This window comes from Lactuca serriola, chromosome 7, assembly GCF_051521515.1.
Source record: "Lactuca serriola cultivar US96UC23 chromosome 7, Lser_US96UC23_V15, whole genome shotgun sequence".
NCBI classification, from domain to species: Eukaryota; Viridiplantae; Streptophyta; class Magnoliopsida; order Asterales; family Asteraceae; genus Lactuca; species Lactuca serriola.
Window position 1 is genome coordinate 202,960,361 of NC_136414.1, and position 15,324 is coordinate 202,975,684.

Sequence of the window (15,324 nt, forward strand, 5' to 3'; positions counted from 1 at the left end):
GAGACCCTTTCATTTGACGATAGAGGGTTATATCAATAGTTGGTTTCTCCAGAGATGGTGTTAGCTTCGTTTCGAATGCCATTGGAACCCTTACTTTAGAATCTCCCATCATACTGAAATTTGCCAGTAGAGTCTTCGTGTAAGCCTCCTGATTAATGAATATGCCTTCTGGTCCCTGTCTTAAGTTCAATCCAAGAAAAAAGTTAATCGGACCAATTGAGCTCATCTCAAACTTAGTCTCCATCAATGTTCGGAATTCAGCTGTTAAGCTTGGATTCGTAGAGCTGAAGATGATGTCATCGACATAAATTTGGAAGATCATTAGGTGTTCACCCACTTTCTTGCGAAAGAATGTTGGGTCAACCGAACCTTGTTTGAATTTAGACGTTTTTAGGAAGCGAGTTAGAGTTTCATACCAGGATCTTGGGGATTGCTTCAGTCCGTAAACCGCCTTGTCCAGAATATAGCAATGATCAGGATACTTCTCGTTCACAAATCTAGGTGGTTGCTCAACTTACATAGTCTCTTCTAGTTCTCCATTCAAGAACGCACACTTGACATCCATTTGAAAAACTTCGAAATTCTTGTGAGCAGCGTATGCCAAAAAGATCCGAACTGATTCTAAGTTTCTAACCTTGCTACAGGAGCGAAGGTTTCTTCATAGTCTATCCCTTATTCCTGACAATATCCCTTTACCACTAGCCTTGCTTTGTTGTGTATTACATTTCCTTCTTTGTCCATCTTGTTGCGGAACACCCATTTTAAACCAACCACAGATGCATCCTTTGGTGTGGGAATCAGTCTCCATACTCGGTTTCGCTCGAACTCATTTAGCTCGTCTTGCATTGCAGAATTCTACTTGAGAGAATAAATCAGTTTTCTTCACTTTCAGTTGAGAGCATGTAAGAACTCCCTCATGTGATTCACCAATTACTTGAGTTTTCGGATGATCTCGAGTCCATTTTGTAAGTGGAGGATAATTCGGATCGTAAGCAGGATCTAATTCAACATTTATTTCTTCTTCAAATACTGATTGAGTATCTTCGTCATTTATATTATAATTCTCCCCCTCGAATGACGAAACACTTTCAACATCTGGTTCAGAATTCTCCCTCTTGATTGGACTTTCATGGTTCATTTTTGGAGAGGGGTTCTCCCCCTGGAAAGGAAAATTAGATTGCTTTGATGTAGATGAGCCCTCCCCCTGGAAAGTGGAGCGTCTATGTGTAGGTTCGCTTGAGCTTTGAGGTTCGCTTTGACCTTGAGGTTCGTTTTCCATGGATTTTGCAGCTTCGTCGATTATCTTTTTCAAATTTTCAACCTTATTATCAGGTGCTTTCGCTTCAGAGAGATTGGCATTCTCCGGTTCATCAAAGAGCAACATGTACTCTTCAAACATATTGGATATTGGAACCGTTACTTGACCTGTTTTGGGAAAGATTTCTTCCATTGGTCCTTCGCTTGATGTGAGTTTCTTCATGTAATTATCATCAAATGTGACATAATAGGTTTCCTCGATTTCTTTGAGCGTTTATTCAAAACCCTATATACCTTTGAAGTGAGCGAGTAACCAAGAAAAATCCCTTCGTCTGCCTTTACATCAAACTTGTTTCGATTCTCTTTAGAGTTAAAAATGAAGCACCTGGAACCGAAAACATGAAAAAACTTAACATTAGGCTTGTGATTATTTAAAATTTCATACGGAGTGATGGAAAATAGCTTATTAAGGAAGGATCAGTTCTGGGTATAGCAGGCAGCTGCAATAGCATCAGCCCAGAAGTACAGAGCTAGAAAAGCGAAGCTGAGCATGGTTCGGGTGGCTTCACACAACAAACGGTTTCACCATTCAACTACACCATTTTGTTGTGGAGTATAGGGAGTAGAGAAGTTTTGAGACACTCCCTTTTCAGCAAGAAATTCTTCAAACTCTTGGTTTTTGAATTCTAGCCCGTTGTCACTTTGGACATTTCTAACCACCTTTTGCAGTTGAAGCTCCACTTGCTTTATAAAGTTTTTGAGCTTTGGAGTCGCCTCCGATTTCTATTTAAGAAAGAAAACCCAGGTGAAAGGTGAAAAATCATCAATTATTACAAGAATGTACTTACTACCACCAATACTTTCTATGGCCGATGGACCGCATAAATCGATGTGCAGAAGCTCAAGAGGTTCGATGATCTTTGTGTTAAAATGTGTGGGATGACTCTTCCGGCTTTCCTTTCCCATTTCGCATGCAACACATAAATGTTCCTTGTCAAACTTTAGAAATGGCAGTCCTCGCACATGATCACCAAGAACTAGCTTGTTGATGTCTTTGAAGTTAAGGTGCGAGAGTCTTCGATGCCATAGCCACCTTTCATCAGAATAAGCTTTCGTTAGAAGACATACAACAGGCTTCCCTCGTATCGGGTTTAGATTTAATGGATACATTTCGCCTTTGCGCTGGGACTTCAACATAGCTGTCTTAGTTTTCTTTTCAATGATCTTGGATCCGTTATCTTCAAATGAAACCTTCAGGCTAGTCCCTACAACCAATTGCGAGACACTTATGAGATTGTGTTGCAATCCTTCCACTTAAGCCACCTTTCGAATCGAAAAATCTTCGTTCGTGATCATTCCATAGCCTTTTATTGTGCCAAATGAGTTGTTTCAGTACTTGACACATCCACCATTTTTTAGAGCCCGAAACTCCCTCAGCTCTTCCCGTTTCTCTGTCCTGTGACGCAAGCAGCCACTATCGATATACCATTCGTCGTCAAACTGCTCGTCACTGATAACCTGCAAAAATCAAGCAGATTTAGGAACCCAAAGTTTCTTGGGTCCACGTGAGCCTTTTATAGAACAAGAAATAGCAATAGAAAGATCAACCAAATATGTTCATTTTATTAAAGTGGTTTCATCTTTCCCTTTGATGATGAAAACCTTAATTTTGCTAGCTTTCGTTTTGTATGAATCATGTTGTGGAATTTTATTTTGATTCTTAACAAACTTGTTCTCTTGTTTCCTAGTGTTAGTTGTCGTCTTCTTCATTTGCGTTTCATATTTTGAGACGAGCTTTCCTTTTCCCTTGACATCCTTGTTAGGATTTTGCTTTGGTTGAGAATGAAGAGGATGGGATTTAGGACCGAAACTTGTCTTTCGGTTCTCGTCACTGCTGGATTTGGGACCGAAACTGCTTCTTTGGTTCGTCTGCCTGCAAGATTGGCAGTGAGTTCATGGACCAGAGTTAGCCTTTGATCTTTCTTTCGCCTTGAGATTGGACGCCTTTTCTTTGCGAACATAATTGGAGTTTTGGGATCACCAAAACTGCTTCCTTTCATTGAGATTCTTTTGATATCTCCTGTTTCGTTGGCATTTCTGTCCTGACAGTTGCTTTTGAGACTTGTGAATGTTTACTCTCAGCTTCGGTCTTCCAGATGAGTTTCACTTTTCAATGAAGAGGCTTAGCTTGTCGCCTTCGCAGGTTCGCCTGGAATCTCTTTAGTACCACTTGTGCTTGGTACATCAAAGATTATAGGATTATTGAGTGGTTCTGCCATGTATCTGCCTTTAACTCTCCATGAGTTCTCTCTGATAAAACAACACTTTCATCTACATTGTCAATTGGAGCAGACCAGAAATGAGCATCACAGCCACCAACGTTGTCTTCGTTTACCAAGGCTGTAAGTTCGGCTGTGTGTTTATGAGTAACTCTTGTTGTGGTGTATACCTGATTTTGTACAGTTTGTATCTTTTGATATACCACATCCTTCTGTTTTCGGAACTTTGGATTTATCTTGGGACATCTGAGCGAACTCAACTAAATTTTCAAATATAAGACCTTTGGTAGGTTCGGTTTCGCTTTTGACAAATTCTGAATAGTCAACTTCATCCTCTACAGATATTTCACTCATATCATTGTCCTTGTCAAATTCAGAAGTGTTTTCCACATTTATCTTGTTTTCTGAACTCAACTTGGCATTCAATAAGTCAAATTTCTACATGGTTTCGGTCTTGATTTTTAATTTATTGTTTTCGTCCAATAGGTTTTTAAGCATGTCCTTATGGTCTTTGGACTTAATAAAGGACTCGATTTTGTCCAGACCGATCTTGTAGGCGTCAAAAATTTCATCTGAAGAAACAATAGATTCACAGTTATAACCATCAACATCAACTTCGTCCTCCTTTAATTCCAAGAAGAGCAAAATCATTTTATGAATCTTTTTACCGATCTCACAATCTAAATGCAATTGAGTGATATTAGTATATAAACGTTTAGCAATCAACCAAAAAAAAATTCTTTGTTTCAAAAGCTTTAAATTATCATGTTGCAAATAAATTACTTCATCTTTCACCCTAACTAACTCCATTTCCTTCTTCTCTATCCACATCCTTCTTTCTTTACTCTTGGAAGACACCCTGCTAAGTTGATCAGTTAGGTTAGAATTTGCTAGGCGATTTTGTTTTAGACTACCACTTAAACAAGAAAACTTGAATTTTAATTCTTTTAATTCCTTTTTATAGTTCATGACTGGTATTTTTAGTGATTCGAGAATGGATTGTACCTTCTTGATCAACTGATCGCATTCGTTGATCTACTCACCCATTGGTTTGGCAGCGAAGCACCTGTCTTCTATTTCCTTCGCCTCCTCACATCCTCCATCGATTGTGTAGCCTCTCATTTGTGACACTTCAGCAGTCACCATTAATCATCTTCCAGCAAACTCAGAGTTATCTTCCTTCGCCACAAAAGCCCTGCCATGCGTGGGCTTGCGAGCCTTTCATGCATTCAAGATTATAAACCTTATTTGGTTTGGTCTTTCTACCAATGTGGGAATCATTCCCACATTCCTCTCTTTTTGCTAAATTTATTCTCAAATACCCATCTTTGAGTATCGATATCTCATTCACATATACTCTATTTTTGGACATATAATATATCGTTTTGAAGTCCTCGCGGAGGAGAACACAAACCCACTTAGAGTTAGTTATATATACAACATATGTATATATTTATATATGTCCAAAGTTAGTAAAAATATAAATATTTATACTAAATTTTCCAACAAAAAGTACTTGGAGTTTAGACAGCTGAGATTTAGACGACGGTAGTTAAACTCACCGTCGTCAACAATATTAATAATTAATCTTGTTTCAGATTGTGAGAAAAAACCATATTTCTCTCAACTTCAACCTCCGTTCTAGTCAGTCTTACTATATTTATCATTTGTTGTATCCTTATGATATACAGATTAACTTCTTGTTTTTGTTTATTGATATAGATCAGATTGTTGGAATAGTGTCTAAGGCTGCAACTATATTAGGCAAGTATTTGACTCGATTGTGCATGGTCCTTTTGGGTTGCCTTCACCATAGCAACTTGACAGATGATTTATTATGAGAGAATAAATATTATTAATATATTATGAGAATAATATAAGGAATAATAATATTGTTATTTGATTAATATAAGTCATAAATTAATTAGAATTAATTTGGTGACTTAAAGAGATTAATTAAATAAGAGGGTATAAACTGTCAATTGTTTGATAGTTACACTTTGGGCTGTAAATCCTTCATGGATAGGGTTGGACGATTTCTAGGGCTTAGGATAAGCCACAAATCATCCAAGGGCTTATCATGGAAAGGATTTGGATTGCTTTGGGTAAAGATTATCCAACTAGGGTTTAAGGGTGAAACCATAAGAGCCTTACAAGTATAAATAGACCCCTAAGGCAAGGGAAAATCAGCACCTCTGCTAAAGCAAAGAAACCCTGGCCGATTTCTAATCCCTCTCCTCTCTCTCAAATCATCCTCCTGCTAGTTGGTGTTTGTAAGCCATTAGAGGAGTGACATTTGTGACTCTAGAGCTCCAAGAACAAGAAGATCAAACAAGTGTTTCAAGGTAAGCTTCTAACTCTGATTTTGTATTGTTCTTATACCTAATTAGCCATTAGAAGTCTTGGATTCAAAGCATGTTTAATTAGAGAAACCTAGATCCAAGCATTAGGGTTTGCATGTGCACATAGGAATGTTCATATGGCCAAAACCCATCCGTGGTATCAGAGCCTAGATTCGTTTCTATTAAATTGATGCATGATTGTTTGTTTCTTGCTTGAAAAAATTCGAATTTTGTGTTTCTGAGTCATGGACTCGGCGAGTCCAGTTGGGCACTCGGCGAGTCCGAGCGTCAGGAAGGGCCAAATTCGGGATTTTTTGATATTTATCTTATGGAAACTTGCCTTTATCATATTAGATCAACCCTAATCCGATTTTTTGATATATATGACTATAATCTTGATCTAATTAAAGATATTTATCAATTAATAAAATATTTAATTTCCTTATGTGATAATTAATTAATTATTTTGATTAAATTGGTAAATTATTTTGCAAGAAATCTTTAAATAAATCAAATATGGATAATTATGGAATTAATTGTTAATTAAGATTATTTGTTATTTGATCCTCCATGTTTTTTAAATGTTTAAAATTTGCCCTCAAGTTTTGAAATTTATGTTTTGTGATTAAAAGTTTAATTTAGACAATTTAAATTTCAAACCCTAGAATTTTACAAGTTTAAAATACAACCCTATACTAATATAATATTACAAGATTAATATATATATATATATATATATATATATATATATATATGTATGTATAACTAAAATGCTAGTCTTACCGTTAGTAGGCCTCATTCACGAAGCCGATCTATAAGGTGGGTATAAGGTTGCGGCCTATAAAATGGCGCTTAATGGGTGTACACTCACACCCACCGCTTGCTTGATCGGTGGAGGGTCGTTAGCCGAACGGGTAGGATAGGGCAACCTCATCCTCCCATTAAAAGTATAATATGAAATACAAAGTAACTACATGTTTTTCAAAAATTTCCCAATTTTAGTTACTTTAGGAAAAGTGAATTGATGCAATCCCATGAAATTATACTTTGCACCCTTGCTATGAAGTTAGTGGAGCGTGTGTGGTTTACCGGCACACTAATTGGTTCTAAGCAAAGGTGGCAAAGGGTGATTCATTGTTTATCATAGTTCGATGGAGCGTGTGTGGTTTACCGGCACATCGAATAGGTGATCGTTACAATGAAGGCACCATGTGAATTTGCATGGTAATTCACACCCGCTTTGTGATCCTCGGTATCCCAGTCACAAACAAGAGGGGCATATCGAGATTTAAACATGCCATTGAAAAGTTTCAATGAATCTCATCTAAACCTAGGAATTCTCGAATACATTTAGAACTTAAAGTTATGTTTTGTGGTGGAGAATTAGTGAATCGTCATTCACTTACCTTCAAATTGTTTTCATATTAGATTACGGCATCCCTTTTCTAATATGTAAATATTGTTGTTGGATCCTAGCCCTAATTTTTCTTATTGGGTGATAATTAGGGATTCATATTCTAATCTATCTTTGTCCTTTCTATTTGTAGATGTCAAACGCAAACAACGATGCTGCTAGTTCATTCACATTGATGAGCCTTTATCAAAAGGTCACCTTCGATGGGACGAACTTTAGCGAATGGATAAGATACATTCGCACTATTGCTCGCTATGAGGATAAGGAGTATGTCCTCGATGAGAAGCTCGAGAAAATAAACCCTGAAATCGCTACCCCGGCTGAAATGACCGCTTTTGAAACTCACGAGCATGATGCAACGAAGGTTCATTGCATCATGATAGCCACTATGAATTCCGAATTCCAAAAGTCCTATGAGGACATGTACCCATACGAGATGCACCAAGACTTATTGGAGAGATACCACCAAAACGCGAGACGAGAGCGTTATGAGATTTTCACTAACATGATTTCCGCTAAAATGGGTCATGGAGAGTCTCTTACCATGCACCTGCAAAAGATGCAAAGGTATGTCGACCGTCTTCGCAAGTTGAATGTTGACTTTGGAGAAGACTTGGCGATCGACATGGTGCTTCACTCTTTACCTCCAAGTTACAATCAATTTGGGATGACCTATCATATGAACAAAGAAGAGGTCACCCTAAGCAAACTCCAAGGTCTCTTGAGGGTCGCTGAGAGCAACTTCAAGGATAAGTCTGTTGCACCAACTCCCAATCCACCCGCTGCTCCTATGTTGGCTATTGGACAAGGAAGGGGAAAGAAGAGGAAGGCTTCGTCTAAGAACCATCGCAAGGTTAAGCCCCGAGATGGTGCCTCTTCTAGTGGGACTAAAGTTGATCCTGCTAAACCCTGCCCTAACCCAAAGGAGGCAGAGTGCCACCACTGCCACAAGATAGGACATTGGAAGAGAAGCTGCCTAGAGTACCTGCAAGCCATCAAGGAAGGAAGGATCAAGCTGTCTTTCGCAGGTATATACACAATTAAATCTAACGATTCATCTCATGATATTTCTTGGGTTCTTGATACCGGTTGTGGTTACCACATTTGTTCTAATGTGCAGGGACTAAGAAGAAATAGAGACGTGGAGCATGGTAGAATAAATCTAATCATGGGGAACAGAAGATCGTCGCTTTTGACCAAGATTGGAGTGTATTCTTTAGTGCTAAGGAATGGTTTATCTTTAGATTTGAACAATTGTTGCTATTCGCCAGAAATGGCTAGAAACATCATTTCATTTCATGGTTTGTTTAGACAAGGTTTTAGATTTTCTTTTAATAATGAGAATGGTTCTATTTTGGCTTATCTAAATGGTGTCTTTTATTTTGAAGCTATACCATGTAATGGAATTTATGAAACCGTTATGATTGTAGATAACTTAGGAAATGATGTTTTATGCATGGATTCTTCCAATAGTATGGATAGAGCATCCTTGTGGCATTGTCGTCTTGGACATGTTAACAAGAAACGCATAGCCCAACTCCAAAAGGATGGAGTGTTGGAGTCATTCGACCTTAGGGAAGATGACACATGCGAATCTTGTTTACTTGGAAAGATGACTAAGTCACCCTTCACAAGTACATGTGAAAGGGGTGAGGGTCTATTGGAACTAATACATACCGATGTATGTGGACCGTTTAGATCAACCACGAAGGATGGGAACCGCTTCTATGTGACTTTTACCGATGACTATAGTAGATATGGGCATATCTACTTAATCAAGCAAAAGTCAGAAACTTTTGAAAAGTTCAAAGAGTTTAAGAATGACGTGGAGAATCAATTGGGCAGGAAAATCAAGATGCTTCGATCCGATCGAGGAGGAGAGTACCTAAGTCTTGAATTCCACGATTATCTTAAGGAGTGTGGAATAGTTTCACAATTGACGCCTCCTAGGACACCGCAGTTGAATGGTGTGGCAGAAAGGCGTAATCGAACCTTGTTAGACATGGTTCGCTCCATGATGAGTCGTGCTTCACTACCTATCTCTTTTTGGGGGTATGCCTTAGAGACTGCCGCCCATATCCTTAACCGAGTCCCTACTAAGAAGGTTGCCAAAACACCTCACGAGATGTGGACAGGGAAAGCTCCCTCGTTGGCACATGTCAAGGTTTGGGGTTGCGAGGCTTTCGTAAGACGAGATACTCATGACAAGCTCGAACCTCATAGTGAGTGATGTATTTTCATCGGCTACCCGCAGAAATCCTTTGGATATCTCTTCTATAGACCGAAGGACAATGTTGTCTTCGTTGCGAGGAGAGGAGTTTTCCGAGAGCGAGAAATCATAAGCCAAGGAGACAGTGGGAGGCAAATTGAGCTTGAAGAGATTCAAGAGTCGATAGATGAAGGAACCTCTACCGCTGGCACTCAACCCGAGGAGGAAACTCCGGTTGAACCGATTGACGAATCCTTACCTCTTAAACATTCTGAAAGAGTTAGAGTTCAACCCCAGTTTTATGGTTTTCATATTACTACCGAATGGGACACGTATATTAGTGATGGTACACTAATAAACCTTGATGAACCTAATAGCTAAGAGGAAGCCATGGCAGGTCCGAAGTCTGCAAAATGGAAAGAGGCAATGGATAGCGAGATCCAATCCATGTATGATAACCAAGTTTGGAATTTGGTTGATAATGTGGCCGGACGTAATACCGTTGGGTGCAAATGGATCTTCAAGAAGAAGACCGACATGGATGGAACCGTACACACATATAAAGCGCGATTGGTCGCGAAGGGCTTCACTCAAACTCCCGGAGTTGACTATGACGAGACCTTCTCACCAGTTGCGAAGATAAAATCTATTAGAGTGATGCTAGCGATTGCCGCATTTCATGATTATGAGATTTGGCAAATGGATGTCAAGACCGCTTTCCTAAATGGGAAGTTGACTGAGGATGTTTACATGGCTCAGCCAGAGGGGTTTGTGGATACGAAGCATCCGAATAGAGTGTGTAAGCTTGAGAAGTCCATTTATGGACTTAAGCAAGCGTCACACAGATTGAATCTTTGCTTCGATGAGAAAGTCAAAGAGTTTGGATTTGTACGAAGCAAAGATGAATCGTGTGTATATGTCAAAGCTAGTGGGAGCATAGTTAGCTTTCTCGTTTTGTATGTCGATGACATACTACTCATAGGAAACGACATCCCGACTCTGCAGGAGGTTAAGTCCTGGCTCGGGAAGTGCTTCGCTATGAAGGACCTCGAAGAGGCTTCCTATATTTTGGGAATAAGGATAGTAAGAGAGAGAAGTATGAGACTAATAGGACTTAGTCAGAACACTTACTTAGAGAAGGTACTAAAATGTTTTAGTATGGAAAACTCAAAGAAGGGAGAATTACCGATACAAAGTAATGCCAAGTTGAGTAAGACTCAAAGTCCGAGTACCGAAGCTGAAATAGCAGAAATGAGCCGAGTACCATACGCTTCCGCAGTTGGTTCAATCATGTATGCTATGACTTGTACTCGCCCTGATGTAGCCTTTGCTTTGAGCATGGTTAGTAGATATCAAGGGAACCCTGGCAGAGCCCATAGGATTGAGGTGAAGAATATCCTTAAGTACCTTCGGAGGACGAAGGAATGGTTCTTAGTCCTCGGAGGGAGTGATGACTTGAAGGTGCGAGGGTATAGTGACGCCAGCTATCAGACCGACAGGGACAATTACCGTTCGCAGTCGGGCTGGGTCTTTACCCTAAATGGAGGAGCAGTAACTTGGAAAAATTCCAAGCAGGAAACCGTAGCTGATTCAACGTGCGAATCAGAGTACGTTGCAGTGAGCGTAGCGTAGAAGGAGGCAATATGGTTGAAGAACTTCATCGGTGATCTTGGAGTTGTACCTGCCATAAAGGAGCCCATGGAGATTTTCTGTGATAATGAAGGAGCAGTTGCCTTGACCAAGGAACCGAGAGATCATGGTAGATCACGACACATCGACAGAAAATATCACTTTATTAGACATCGTGTAGAAGAAGGACAACTCGTAGTGAAGAGGATATCATCAGAAGATAACCCAGCAGATCCGCTTACGAAGGGACTAAGTAGGGTTAAGCACTTGCAGCATGCTAGGAGTATTGGGCTGAAGGATGATATTAGCATAGATTAGATAGTAGTAGAAACGTGTAATAGATAAATGTGATTGACATTTGATGATTAAATAAAAGAGTATTATTTATGAGTAATATTACTATCTTATGTTAATTATTTAACTATTGTTTCATTTTGCATGTTTTGACTTCCAGAATAATTGAGTTTATTAAGAATAATCGAATTATTCAAATTGTCCACAATCGTTCATATGTTGGAAGTAGATATGAATGAAGATTGTTATGAATCGGTGTGTAGATTGTCTAAATGGTTTTAGACATAGCAAAAGGTTGCTGCAACGTTCATGAGTGCTTATGAACTAGTTTTGAGCATTGGAACAAACCTGCACTTGTTGGAATCACCTTATGGAATATGATATAAAAGGGTGATCGCAAGACGATAATATCATATAGTCTTAAAACCTAGATATATGGTTTGTTATTTGTTAATTGGTTATACATTGATAATGCGAAAACGCATCAGTAACTCGGTGTTATAAAACACATTGTTGTGTATAGTTGATTAATGAATAAGTAAATGCATATAAGTCGAAGTTTATCTGTAACTTTTATCCCAAGAGGATAAAAGCGATATCTCGGCCGCTCGATGATTTGATTTGACTTATGTGCCGGGCCCGGTCAGAACTGAATTGATGTGTTCGATTAAGTTCTATGTCAAATAAATCGGAGATCGAGAAACCAAAATGCTAGACTAATTATTCCATAGAATTGTCAGCATGATATCTAACAGAGGACTGTACGATCCATTATCTAAAGGACAAGATTGATTAGATCAGGTTTTGACAGCGTCTTTGAGAGCTACGATTGCAAATTGAATTGTACTTGTGCATATGGTTACTAGACTTATCCAAGTGGGAGACTGTTGGAATAGTGTCTAAGGCTGCAACTATATTAGGCAAGTATTTGACCCGATTATGCATGGTCCTTTTGAGTTGCCTTCACCATAGCAACTTGACAGGATGATTTATTATGAGAGAATAAATATTATTAATATATTATGAGAATAATATAAGGAATAATAATATTGTTATTTGATTAATATAAGTCATAAATTAATTAGAATTAATTTGGTGACTTAAAGAGATTAATTAAATAAGAGGGTATAAACTGTCAATTGTTTGATAGTTACACTTTGGGCTGCAAATCCTTCATGGATAGGGTTGGACGATTTCTAGGGCTTAGGATAAGCCACAAATCATCCAAGGGCTTATCATGGAAAGGATTTGGATTGCTTTGGGTAAAGATTATCCAACTAGGGTTTAAGGGTGAAACCCTAGGAGCCTTACAAGTATAAATAGACCCCTAGGGCAAGGGAAAATCAGAACCTCTGCTAAAGCAAAGAAACCCTGGCTGATTTATAATCCCTCTCCTCTCTCTCAAATCATCCTCTTGCTAGTTGGTGTTTGTAAGCCATTGGAGGAGTGACATTTGTGACTCTAGAGCTCCAAGAACAAGAAGATCAAATAAGTGTTTCAAGGTAAGCTTCTAACTCTGATTTTGTATTGTTCTTATACTTTAGTAGCCATTAGAAGTCTTGGATACAATGCATGTTTAATTAGAGAAACCTAGATCCAAGCATTAGGGTTTGCATGTGCACATAGGAATGTTCATATGGCGAAAACCCATCACAGATTACCTTCTTGTTTTTGTTTATTGATATAGATCAGATAGACTACTTTAATCTTGTGTGTGAGAGTTCATACCTAGGTTTAGATTAATGTATAGGTAGTGAGAGCCGAGAGGTTCTTGTAAAAGTTTTTTTTAACTGGTTCTTGAACAACAAGGAAATTGTTCATTGAGATTTCGTGTTTCTTTACAGTTTTCGATGGTCATGAGTCTGAAAGTTAGAAGTTGAAGTGTTTGAATCTTACATTGGATAACTAAAGATGTCTCTCTTTATTTTAAAAGTCATAAATAATAATTTGATTACAATTTTCTTATACAAAGTGGCATACTTCGACGGTTTAGTGTACCAAAATTTTGTAAATTTAAGAGTAGAGTTTGTTTTTTGTCCGCAGATCTTTTTGGCCTCTTCTGTCTGCACGGCGTAGACCACGTGCAGACATTACCCTTCGAAGATTGTTTGTTTTTTTTGAAAAGTGCATACCTAAAAATGTCTGTGCGCCCTTTTTTTGGCGCAAATGTGGACCAGAGTCTTCTAACATTTTCAGACATCTTCTAGCCTACAAAAACACATATATTTTTTTAGTTTTTTTTTTAATTTATATTTATTCAAACTTTATTAGTGATAAACAATTTGAAAAAAAAAGTTACAATACTTCAAAAAAATTCGAAGATACAAACATGATATTTTTGACAAATTTATAAATAAATGTTTATTACAATAATAGTCGTTGAAATTGTTTATATATATATATATATATATATATATATATATATATATATATATATGTATGTATATTCTTATATTTTTTTTTGCCAAAATTTATAAAACATTATTTAATAAAGCATCGTCAATTTCTTAGAACACATATTTATGACACATTTTTAATTGATTTAATTGTAAATGTTGAAGTTTATTTCCATTCATTTATATATCAAATTCTTTGATTCCTAATTACAAAGTTTAGACATAACTTTGCAACCAAAATTGTTGGTCCTTATCAAATATATACGTTAATTTGTATCATTTTATTTTCACTTTTTATATAAAAAATACATAAAAGTTGATTTAGATTTGTTAATTATTAATAAAAGTGATAAATATATTAAATAATCACTTTGTAGTTTTAAAAATAAGTTTATTTAGATTTTAGTTTATTTGAATAGTTTGTAGATGTTAAAAAAACACTCTTCTTTTTTCAGACTGCAGACGTTTGATCCACTTCTTCTACTGTAGAGGTTTACAGAAGTGGTCCGCAGACTGCATACATTTTACCTCAGAAAAAACAAACAACACCTAAATCTCCATTGAATAGTATATATATATATATATATACATATATATATATATATATATATATATATATATATATATATATAGACACACACACACACACATATATATATATATATATATACATATATATATATATAGGGAAATGATCAAATGAGAACACCTAAAAGGTTGAGAACGCGAGAACAAGTATATTTATTTGTGATTCCATGTATTCATTTGTGGAGAAATGATAATTTTTTACGCACAATCAACATGAATATGATTTTTCTCTTCAATTGAAATTAAAGGCGTAAAAATTTATCATTTCTCCACAAATGAATACATGAAATCACAATTGAATATACTTTGTTCTCGCGTTCTCAACCTTTTTGGTGTTCTCATTTAATCCTGCTCCTATGTGTGTGTGTGTATATATATAAAACATCATAAATGGTCCTTGTGGTTTCCCCAAATCTGAAGTTTAGTCCTCGTGGTTTAAAAACGTCATAGATGGTCCTGGTGTTTTCAAAACTACTGACGATTGGTCCTTATTGCTAACTCCGTTAAATTTTGTCTGTTAACTGAAGGGTATTTTCACTACCACAAGGACCGTTTATGATGTTTTTTCGTATTTTTTTAATAAAAGAAAAAATTAAATATATAAAAGGTCTCACCTCTCTCTTTCTAAAACACACACACATACACTTCCTGAAAATAAAAAACGCCCAACCTCATCCCAGTCTTCTCCCTCTCCTTAAAAATCTTCCTCTCTCAGCTTAAAGGAAAGATCGTCGGTAACCTTTTGACATCAACGTCATCTTTAGACGAAAGGGTGTTTCAAGGGGTTTTGTTCTTGGGTTCAAAGGGTTTCAAGATCTGTATTTGTAAACCCAGTTAAATAAGACGAAAGGGGTTTCACTATAAACCTCAATTCACTACCTGAACATAAGACGCTCCCAACAGCACCCCCATTACT